This window comes from Ptiloglossa arizonensis, chromosome 8, assembly GCF_051014685.1.
Source record: "Ptiloglossa arizonensis isolate GNS036 chromosome 8, iyPtiAriz1_principal, whole genome shotgun sequence".
Lineage (NCBI taxonomy): Eukaryota > Metazoa > Arthropoda > Insecta > Hymenoptera > Colletidae > Ptiloglossa > Ptiloglossa arizonensis.
Window position 1 is genome coordinate 7803904 of NC_135055.1, and position 11824 is coordinate 7815727.

The 11824-nt window shown below is 34.6% G+C and overlaps 1 long non-coding RNA gene across 5 annotated transcripts; it reads left to right on the plus strand.

The window, feature by feature from the left end:
* Positions 1-4075: 4075 nt before the first annotated feature.
* Positions 4076-8263, plus strand: LOC143150187 (uncharacterized). 5 transcript variants are annotated; one of them, XR_012992979.1, is made up of 6 exons: positions 4076-4734; positions 4959-5127; positions 5441-5842; positions 5937-6250; positions 6561-6672; positions 6827-7142. It is a non-coding gene; the product is annotated as an uncharacterized LOC143150187 (long non-coding RNA). The 5 variants fall into 5 exon arrangements; XR_012992977.1 differs by having other exon boundaries at positions 5441-5783; XR_012992980.1 differs by having other exon boundaries at positions 5523-5783.
* The last annotated feature ends 3561 nt before the right edge of the window (positions 8264-11824 follow it).

Genomic DNA, 11824 nt, shown 5'->3' on the forward strand with positions numbered 1-11824 from the left:
GTATTTCGATCATAACGTTGTCGATCAAAAGTATACCTTAGGTAGAACTCCCGGCTGTAAACAAAAATCCAAACCATTTTCCTAACATACGATGGGAAAACACTCGTGTTTAGATCGTTTTTCGATGAATTAACAAAAGAGAGGGTTTTTCAGAAGAATCTGCTCGGAAGATGCCAGTTCAAAATGAAATCACTTCAAAGTGAATTCAATTAAAAATGGAAGTAATTTCAAGATGAAACACCGTATTTTACAAAAATGTGATTAAGGAAAAGTTTAATAAGTGGAAATTGTTTCATAGAGTGTTCCTAAAAAAAAAACTGTGTTCCCTTAATATTTGCACACTGTCAATTACATTTCATGTTTGTGAAATACTTTTGGGGGACTTGAATAATTGTAATTATTAGAAAATAATTGTTGAATTTAAAAATTTTACGTTAATGTCTTTCGTCGGTAAATTTGTAATCATCAAACAAAGTTTTGACTAATCATTGCTTATTTAATCTTTGCACTGACCGACTACGATATCAAGAATACATATAACGACATTCATATTATAAAGAGTAAAAATTGAATATCCTTATACGTGTTATATACTTCGTTTATCTTCTGACTTCGAAGATTTTACGAATAATCTGTTAAAATTGTTCAGTGTTATCGTGGAGTGTCATGGCGCCACTTACAATCTATGCTACGATTCAGGCGCTACAGTTAGAATTGGCGATCTACTACAGAAAGATTAATAAATTTAACAATACTTACCGAAATAAATACAATCATATCATAATTGTCCAATAAATTAAGTCGAAATATCTTGATCAAAATTATAATTTACTCCAGAGGGATGAATTATATACATATCAATTGATACGGTAAAGAATGGAAAACAAACGCGAAAAGGAACGACATTTCTTCATCGTGTCGTTTGAATTTATAATCAACAGTATATTACTATTAGATAAGGAAAGGATTGAAAACGATTAAGTAGATATGAACATCTAAGGTATACGCACCTCGATGCTCGCAGATTTATCGATACGTGTCACCTCTTCGACATTCACGGGAGAAAAGAGGGTCTTACACAGTAAGTCGTCGAGTCTCTGACTACGCAGTGGATGGGGTAGATCCAACCACCCAATCAAATACGTAGTTCACATTGGCATTACCTTCGGCGGGTAGGGTAACTTAATTTGAAAAGTTATAAAAAGAAAACACAAAGATATCAAGCAACATTTAAATTTACATTCACATATTGCTAATTTACATTTCTAGTGATATCTATTCTGTACGATGATAAGCACAAATGATCTACAGGGACTGATAGACGTTGCAAGCATTACTGTTCTATGTTACATAATTCAAAGACTCGCAAATCCCGTTACCATTTCTGTGTCGCTTGCAACGTTATCGATTTGACTGGAATAAACTACTAACTCTACTAGCTATAAGAATTAAAATCAAATATGAGAGGTAGCAAAGCCATTGAGATAACGAAATACCGACTTCGTAAAATATCAATGTTTTTTTTAACAACATATAACAGATTGTACGGAAATTAATTGCGGTTTTCTCGTGAATATCATTTAAAGCTTATGTTTATCATATATTTTGAATTTATGTTTATTATAATGCTATACACTATTTGAATGACTAGATGTCGCTCTATAATAAACGTATTCTGTGTTTGTTCTCTGTATTCATTTGTTTTGTTTCTAAACTAAAAACGTAAATATGGGGAAGAAGCAATTTCGCACAATATTTTTATATCATTGGAGAATAAAGTATATTTGTTGAAGGAACAACTACTAAACGCACAATACAGAGTTAGAAACAAGAACTTGTTTAATAGAATAATAGGCATACAAATATTAAAATGTTTCTAAAGAAAAGTGAGGGGGTGGAGGAACGTTTTTCTATTAAATCGTTACAGCCTTTCTTTAGTATTTTCACATTGTCAATTGTGTTTCACATTTGTGAAATATTTTCAATAATTGTAGTTGTGAACCCAATCAAATACGTAATTTGAATCACATTGAGTATTACACAATCGGCGGGTAAGATATCTTCATATAAAAAGTTATAAAATCAAAACACAAAGATAATTTAAGCGACATTTAGATTCTCATTGACATATGAATCGCCAGTTTGCTTTTCTAGTGACATCTATTCTGTAAAGTGATAAATACAGATAATCTACAGGGACAGATGAAATATAAGATAGTTGTATAATTAGTCTGTTAAATATATTTTTTATCTCAACTTTAATTGTATAAAATAATTGTTTGATGTATTATAAATATATATCGAATTTTTCAATTGCTAGTGTTTTTATAACATGAATTGCTTCATTCTTAACGTTTAAAGAACTTCAATTACATGTTTATTTACGTAAAAAAGTGATTTAAAGGTGCTAGAATGTGAATATAGTCCTTGTGTCGGTATCTAGCGGCGAAAATAAAAACTATTCCTCTACAAACTTGGGCATTTCGCCACAGATTGCGCCACTTGGTCTATTTGTACGACAGAATCAGTTTACTAAACGATTTTGTAAGCAATTGTTAAATCTCTGTATCGCATCTGAGTTGTATCATTGGTCTGTTAAATATAATAGTGTACTGTGTTTACTAAATAATTTATTATTATAATTAAACTAAAATTAGGAAATTATTTGTCCCACATTATTTGTCAGTATATAAATGAACTAACTTTTAGATAGACGTTTCATTTTTCCATTATGAAACGTAAGAAGTCAATGGACCACGTGTAAAAATTTATTAGAAATTATTAAACATCTATTTTTAAAGAATTAATTCTGTTAAGTGGAAGTGTTATATTTGTTGCTATAAATATTTCTTGGAATAAATGAATGCGTACCTGGAGAAAAAAAAATTGTACGCGACGGTGTTCTCCTCGGTATTCGATTTGCATTCTCCTTTCTTTAACCTCGTTTCTACACAAAACTCGCATTGTTATGCCGCGTATAAGCGTTCGGAGGATAGACTAGGCTATAAGATCCGAAATGGAATCTGGTTAATTCATTCGACGTACCTTGGTGCTTCGTTGTGCCTCCAATAAATCACACTACTTCGGAATAAATTTAAAGAGAAACAACACAGTGCCCCAAATTTATCGTTACTGAACGTTGTGATGGGTCTTTCTTCTTCATATCCGTTTATGAAAAAAGTGATGATGCTACGTGAGTGATAATAACAAAGCTAATTCATAACAAAAATTAAGTGATATTTATTGACTGTATTTGCTACAGTTTGGTTCTTAATTTGAATCAAAATTTGTTATACATGGATAATCATGTTGCTTTGAGCTGATTCTTGCATCAAATGTAATGAGTTCGTAGTGATTGATTTTGAGGTTGACAAATTGATTTGAAATAAAATCTTTTTTTTTCAACCATGGCGATTGTTCAGTTTGAGTAACAAACTTTGATAATCCAATTCTATTGTACACGAAATACAAGTGAACTAATGAACTGGTTATAATATTCGTTCTGTTTACAATTCTGAGCAGTGAATTAATTAATACAGAAAATATACTGCAATTTTTCATCAATTCACTCGATACATTCATTTACTTCTCATTTTTAACAGAAAGAAAAAGCAAGTGATTCGTAGATGTAACTAAGTTGTTTATAGGGATTTTTATAGCTTTTCGTTTACTGTTTTCTAACTCAAATAATTATTAACGAAAATATCATTACTTGTACTTCAGTGTTACAATAAATATTGTAATGTCAAATAGTGAACGTTTATAAGTACTTTTCTAATAAAAGAACCCTTGTAGTTTTTCGAATGATTATCTATATCCGGTATACTCTGTAAAATGTGTGGAGAAAAGAAAAGAAAAGGAATAGATGAATACAATCGTTCCATGCATTACACGTAGTAAGAACCAACTTATATTTCATCCGTTCATTTCCTCACTTTTTCTCCCATTTCTTCTTCCGCTTAAAAAATACTGGATACTCGGCCAGACACCTTTCGCTTTCACTTGAGCACGTTGGCTGGCCTGAATGCCGCCGACAGCTAACAAGAAACGTTTTAATTCGCCCATATCTCGCCCGAGTGAATTTATTTTGTCGCGTGTAATTCTCCGCGACGTGTTTCTTTCGTGTCCACCTGATTCAAAATAAGTTTCCTCGTACGAACGTTTGAAAAACGCGATCGAATGTATTTCCAAAGCGTTCACGATTAACGCGTGTAATAACCTGCAACAGTTACGTACGATAATCCATCGTAATCCATTATCTATACGTTCTTTGGTCATAAAAGCGTGCGCGAGTAATTGCGATATCTAGACAAAGTGTTCCTATTACTGTAATAATTGCTATTCAGGAAGCGATCCAGTTTAGTAATTGGGCCCCTTCCCTCCCCCGTTCCCCCATTCTGTCGTGGAAAAAGTACATTTTCTCCCGAGAGAAGGAATGTAAATATTCGTATTAATGGGACAAAGTGGCGCCGCGGTCGTCGCACGTCGATGAAGCGTATTAGTGTCTTGATTGTCCGGAAACAATGAGGGACAAAATCGTCTTCGTTACAGAAATGAGGAAACGATAGTTTCCCGAGATTTCTCTTCAGAAATGGACGGTTCTTTGGATCGTTAAAGTCTGCTTTTTACTTGTTAGTATGGAGGAAAGCTGGATAATTTTGATGAGTACTATACGAAAAAAAATATTAACATAAAATATGCGATATCTTTAGACAGAATGCCCGCTAGTGAGAGGTATATAACTTAACCTATGACATTAATTAATCTTGTAACGACGTTGTGTTATATTATGGAGAAATTGAATTATGAATATCTATTCGTAACTCGAGCGATTACTTCCATATTATAGTATTTAAAATAACTTAACAATCCTTTATCTAATGTGCAAATACAGTAATTCCATGTTAATGTGTATTCCACGAGTTGTGCGATGATATTTACGTAGGATTGAATTTCAGATCGAGACGAATTGGATGATTTTCAGTTTAACGGTATAAAACTATAGTAAACATTAGAAAGCTAAATTATTGTTATAAATTCGCAATTAGTATCCATTTGGATTAACATTAACGATAAGAAATGAAGACAAACTTGAAACTTTTTCCTCTGCAAACAAAATGTAAAACAGTAAGAAACATCTGATTTATTACAAATTGTGGTGTAAATTCTGTGTTATTCAAATTATTTCTGCACAACTTTCAATTACGTTAAATTAAACATAGTCCGACTGTAATCGTGTTTAGTCTCATTTTCATCCGGATAACCTCATCGATCTATTGGTAATACTTTCATAAGAATATAACGAAAAATATAAAAATATGTATTCCTATATTTTATCGATTCTCAGAATATCTCATTTCTCTTTGTCAGGCTTTTCAAATTTTTTCATTACCTTAATATTAAATTAGTCAATTGCATCGATATTATCATATTTTTTAAGGTAGTCTTTCCCTTCCGAAGAGGTTAATCAACTTGCATGTTAACTGCAGTGAGTAAAAAAGTAATACGAACGAACCTTTCAGTAATCGTTCCACAGCAACCGTGATCGCTTAATCGCTGTCAATCTTGATACTTAATTACTTTCCTGAAGAAACGAGTATAATTGATCACAGCTAGTCAATGATCTTGTAATACAAGATAGGGAAAACGAAACGAGGATGAATCAATTACAATCGATTAATCAGAGAGGATACGAGAATTTCCCGCGAGGAGCAATGAAATTTGATCTTCGGTGACAGAAATAACATCGAATCGGAAACATCGATACCGGACGATAGAGCATCGTACGTATATACGAACATTCCGCAAAATTTCTTCGTCTTAATGCTCGAAACGTGATCAGGTATTAAAACGTGTTTCTTCGTAAATAAAAATTTGTTTAAATTTCTAAAATTCTTTCAATATCCAAAAAAGAAAATGATGTATCATTGATCTAGAAAAATAAAAAAAAAAGGACGAAGCATCGTCCGGAGAAGATGGCCGTGGCGATTACCAGGAACCCGGAAGGAACAGGTCATCTCATCTGCGCGAGCAGCGGATTCACGCTGGCCAGGTGAGCACAGGTAAATAGACCCGGTCCAGTGCACGGCTGGCCGTCGACTCGGCAGGTAACGCGTGTTGAACGAGACGGAGACGAAGGATCGAGTGCGTTCAACTCGTGGATCGCGCGTAATCCACGCCGGTCGACCTTGGCACCACGATCCTCACGGGGGATGACCGGTACCGCGGACCCGGAGGACGCTTCCTGTCGGTACGTGTACGCAGTACGCTCGTGGATTTCGAAAACCATTTAGTGAAAATTAGTTGGCGCAACAGCAACCATCCATGCGGTAGAAACTGACTTTTTCTTCTTTTTTTTGTTTTGTTTTTATCGATATTTCGTAATGGGTGCGATTACAATCTTCCATAATTGAAAGTCCATCGAGGTTGCTTGTATCTTTCATAATTGAAAGTTTAGTAAGATAACAGGCTCTCATAATTGAACGTTCGGGAAGATAACGAGCTTTCATGACTGAAAGTTCAGTTGGATAATGATCTATTATACTTGAACGTTTTTGCAGGTAGTTCTCTAAGAAACTTATGAAATTTATTTTCTATCTTGACGTATCTTTCTATCTTGCAATTGAAAAATTGTTTTCTTTTCTTCAAAACGGGACAGTGTTCTTCCTATCTGTAGGTGGTATATTTAATTTTCATTTAATCTAAGTAACGATGATTTATTGCATTATACTTGTGCTTGTTACGTAAAAATACTATCTTTTATCTAAGAAATTGTAATATTGAGAATATTCGCACAAAATTATATTATCTCCATGGTTTATTTTAGAAAAGACGCACAACTTTCGAAACTCACCCTGAATTAGAAGTTGGTGCAAGCACGTTACTATTTCTACTAAACATAGATTGTGGGTACTGTGCACGGTAAACAAAAAAAACAACTGAATAGATGTGTGTGAAATAAATATGAAAGGACTTTAATACCAAAAGCAAAAGATTGTTTTCATTTCTATAATTTTACACACAACTGTTGCAACCTTTTTTTACTTTATGATGCATTCCTCTCCACATTTTTACTCATTGATCTCTGCAATAGATTTTTATTTCTCAAAACGATACCGTTCAATAATTGTTCTCATGTAACAACTCAAATTGTTATTAATGCCGACTAATTGACATTGCACGGTTTTCCAGCGCTCGCACGAAGTAACCAACAAACGAGGAAAGAATTCCCTCTTGGTCTATTGGTCGTGGAATTCCACCAGGTCGAAAGAATTGTCCGTCGATCGCCGAGTCCATAATGAGTAGAAATGATCGCACTTATTGTCGGCGAAGACACGGGACCGCGGAAACCGGGTTACCAGGTTATCGGTGGTCGGTGATCCGCGATGAAGGGAGAAAAGGGGCAAGAACGGTGAAGAATAAGGTGGAATATTTATTCCGTGAGCGATCGAGCGTTGAGGCGCTGGTTGAATTTCAAATCGAGTTGCTATTTCGCTCGCGAATCGTTGTCCTTTCGCGAGGGACGGTGGCTAACGACGAGCGATCGTTTGCCCGAGATCGATGCGTTTCTTAAACCTTCGTTGAATAGGAGGAATAGGGGACAGGAAGTATGAAACTCGTCCAAACGTGTCGTAGTAGTATTACGAAAGAGATGAATCAATCGATGAATTAAAACTGACGAATTGAATTCAGAGTTCATCGAGTGCTTTCTCTTAAAACAATCGTTTGCAAATTTCTTGTAAAACACCCTTGTAGAAAAGAGAACATTTTCTTTGTTCGACAGAGGAGGTAGAATTGAAACGATAGATGAAATATATGACAATTAATTAGTAACAAGAGATGGTTAGGTTGTGGAAAACAGTGTCTTGGGAGAATATGTTGCAGTTACATTTTCTTTTCCTTGATGCACGGTTAAGAATGTTGATAAATAGCGAATTATTTGGTAGAAATGGATAATTTTACATTGTAGTGTAAAATTAGAAAAGTTACAACGAATTGTAGGAATGAAACGTGTAGGTAATACGAAATATAGAAGACTTTGAGGGTAAGATAAGAATTTACAGATATCTTGGTTCTGTGTAAACATTGCATCAATAATAATAATGCTTTTTTCATACAAAAAGTTATCAACCTAGAAGCCACATTGTGGTGAACACCAGTGGATAAGTTTTGTCGAGAAAAAAACATTTGTAAAATGTTACTAAAGGATAGCGAGAATGCTTCTATAGTCTTGCGAAAGAAACGAAAGGTAATGGCGCTTATGGTCGATCGGCACGATCTCTTGATCAACTTGATTTTTCTGACGTCGATTAATAGAATATGATCACGTCCCATTTCGCTGTAATTATCTATGCATAAATAGAAGTAAATCGATTTTGTTTTCATTGTCTTTTCATATTCCAATTTAACAAACCAGATTACTATACGGATTAAGGCGCACACTAATGCGAGTACTGAATACAAAAAGTGTCCACGTGTATAAATTTTACATTCAACTTTTCAGGATTAATTTCGCATAAATTTCGTTTGGTTGCTTACCCGGCCCAGTGTACCAAATCCAGGAAAAATAAAATATCTCACTTACTATCGACTCTATCAAAAATTCTTACAGAACACAAAAGTTTTCAAATTTAATCCCCGACAATTTTCGTTATTTTACCTTACCCTGTAAAAGCAACTATAAGCGAGATAATACAGCCAAAGTAATAGTTGGCGCATCCTCCGCACCTCCATCATTTCTCCCGCGAATCGCGTAGCGTATATTTTTAATCGAGTGGGATACGATCGTTTATATAAATTCAGTAAAGCGATCGGCTGTATTCGTTGACCTAATCAATTCGTTTCTCGCCCCTGTCCTCAAACTTGAGTGACGTTTTATGCGTCTATTTACCTGAAAATAATTGCCCCGTGTGTCCAGGAGTATTGTATTCCGTGGAGAACGAATGGCCGCACCGAATACAGAGATTAAACGGTACAACCGGTAGAACTTGTGGCATCACTGACCTCTCGTACAGTCGACTGCTCCGGTAAAGACAGTCGCAATAGCAGTTGGTACGATTACTTCGTATCCGCACGAAAGACCGGAATCCAAGGCGATTATCCGCTCGCAGATCGGCTATGAGCATTACGAAAATCGCTGGTAGCTCTCTCGCAACGCGTTAAACCGTCCGGTGAAAAGTTCCTAGATTTCGGATCGAGATTCATGCGAATATTTTCTCTGCTCTTTGGAAATATACACCGTCGGTCGTCGGACAAAGAGACGAAAGGATTTACCGAAGCTTTCACGGATGAATTAACAAGACCTTCGTTCGTTAATCTTACGACGCTGTTAAATACGATTATAATCGCGTTTGGTTGTATTTGTGCGACTGATACGATTGTCCTGTTTGAAAAGCTCCGTACCCGAAATATTGTTAATCTTGGTTACTCGTTAATTGCTTAAATTTATTATAAATTCGGTTATGAACAGCGATCGATATTTATAGAGCGCAATTAGAATTTTGGATTTTTCATTCGAGAAATATTACGGAGATTGTTTATTCAACGTGAAAATAGAATGGTATTACCATTGCTAAATTTATATTGCGTAAGTTGATAATATAGTCATTGAATATCTCTATTTGGGAACTCAAGATTGATATTCGCTGTTCGTATAAAGACGTCATTAAAGCATTCGAGGCGTGATTTATCGTAGGCAGAAAACATTCGTATTAATAGCATACGAACTGTACCATCGCTCGTGCAGAAAAAATACGTTCATATTTGTAGCATACGAACCTTGCCATTAATCATTTCGCTGAGAATTTCGTTTCGCGCGAAGCCATTGCATCACGTGCACCCCCAAAAATTATATAACTTTATACGCTACAATATCGGCCATTACGTAAAGACAAAGCGCAGAGAATTGTTCGTCAAAGAACATTTGTTCAACAGTCAGCCGTGAACAACCGTTTAGAACTACGTTCAATTTCCCTCCTTAAATTCGATTTTCAATTCGTCTCAATTGAAATATTCCGTATCGTTCCTCGATTGTCGTGCTCAAAGTGTTTTTTGCTGCTCTCGTTAATTGCATAATCAAATCGTTGACAAGTCGAGGAGTTGTTTCGAAGTGGGGACTATACGAAGAGTTCAATATTTGAGTAATTTATAGGTATTTGAATGCTACGAATAAACTTCAAGTATTTAAGTACTTGAATATCTTCACTCGAATCCCATTAATTGAATATTATTCTTCAAATCCCGTTATTCCAATAACACTCTTTAATTAAGAATATACTCAGTACCTGCAGTGAAAGGTATTTGCACTAGGATTGGGACTACTTATCAAATTGTACTTTTAAAATGCTTCGAAAATCCAGATACTCGATCAGTGCAAACAATATTCGAGTAATCAAACATTTCAATAGTATTTGAATTCTATTCGTAGAGTCGAGTATTTGAATAGTATTCGAATAGTCAAGTATTTAAATAGTATTCTACCAGTCGAGGATCGGAACAGTCAAGTATTTGAATAGTATTCGAACAGTCAAGTATTTGAATAGTATTCGAACACTCAAGTATTTGAATAGTATTTCTAACAATATTCGAGTAGACAAATATTTGAATAGTATTTGAATTATTTTGAATAGTATTTGAATTGTATTCGTGGAGTCGAGTATTTGGATAATATTCGAATAGTCAAGTATTTGAATAGCATTCGAACAGTCAAATATTTGAATAGTATTCAAACACTCAAGTGTTTGAACAGTCAAGTATTTGAATAGTATTCGAACAATATTCGAGTAGAGAAATATTTGAGTAGTATTTGAATTATTTTGAATAGTATTTGAATTGTATTCGTAGAGTCGAGTATTTGGATAATATTCGAACAGTCAAGTATTTGAATAGCATTCGAACAGTCAAATATTTGAATAGTATTCGAACACTCAAGTATTTGAATAGCATTTGAATAGCATTTGAGTAATATTCGAATTATATTCGTTGAATATTTGATCCACTGAGGTGTTAAAATGTTGGAAGACGGAAAAATTTGACAAATAGTCCTTGTTTTATATCCGGGGAATAGTTGAGAACCGGCGGAACCAGCCTGTGAACTCATTTAAACGCGTAACTAGTTCTGTACTGTGCCGGGGCCGTATGCTTTATCCGGCGCATTCCTTACGAAAGGGCACTGATACACATGCGCACCTACGAATGAACTTTCTGCAACTAAATAGTGACTTGAGACGTATAACCGAGAACAAATATCGCACTCGCGTCTTTGCATCGTTAACAGCGAATTCTGAATTCTTCCACGAAGTGTTCGTAGATATTAATAAATGCGTTAACATTTAAAAAAAGTTGTCAATTTAATTTTCTAAGAGTGGTGAATTGTCTGTTAAGAGTAAAATTTTCGAATATTTTCTTGTGTAAATTTAGGCGTGATTTTTCCTAACTGATCAATTTTTTTTAAGCATTTTTATACACATTGTAAATGCATTGTATAATTTCGATGCCCCATTTAAGATTTCATATACTTATTCTCGATATGATGTGCAATATATTAGGTGCACAAGATGCACGAGTGTTTTTTGTTCTAAATGTACGAAATAGAGAAATATGCACAGTATCTTATATTTTTGTTCAATACTGTACGTACGTCTACATCTCAAAATTGATGTAATCATTAATTTACATATAACGTCTAACATTAATAGGAAAATAACTCAAACGCGTTACCATAAGAAATCGATTGTTTCCGATATTGGGTGCACCCTAACCTCAGGGTGTGACACACTTTCAGAAATTACCTTGTGCATAATGTTGTCCACGAACTTAATTCCTC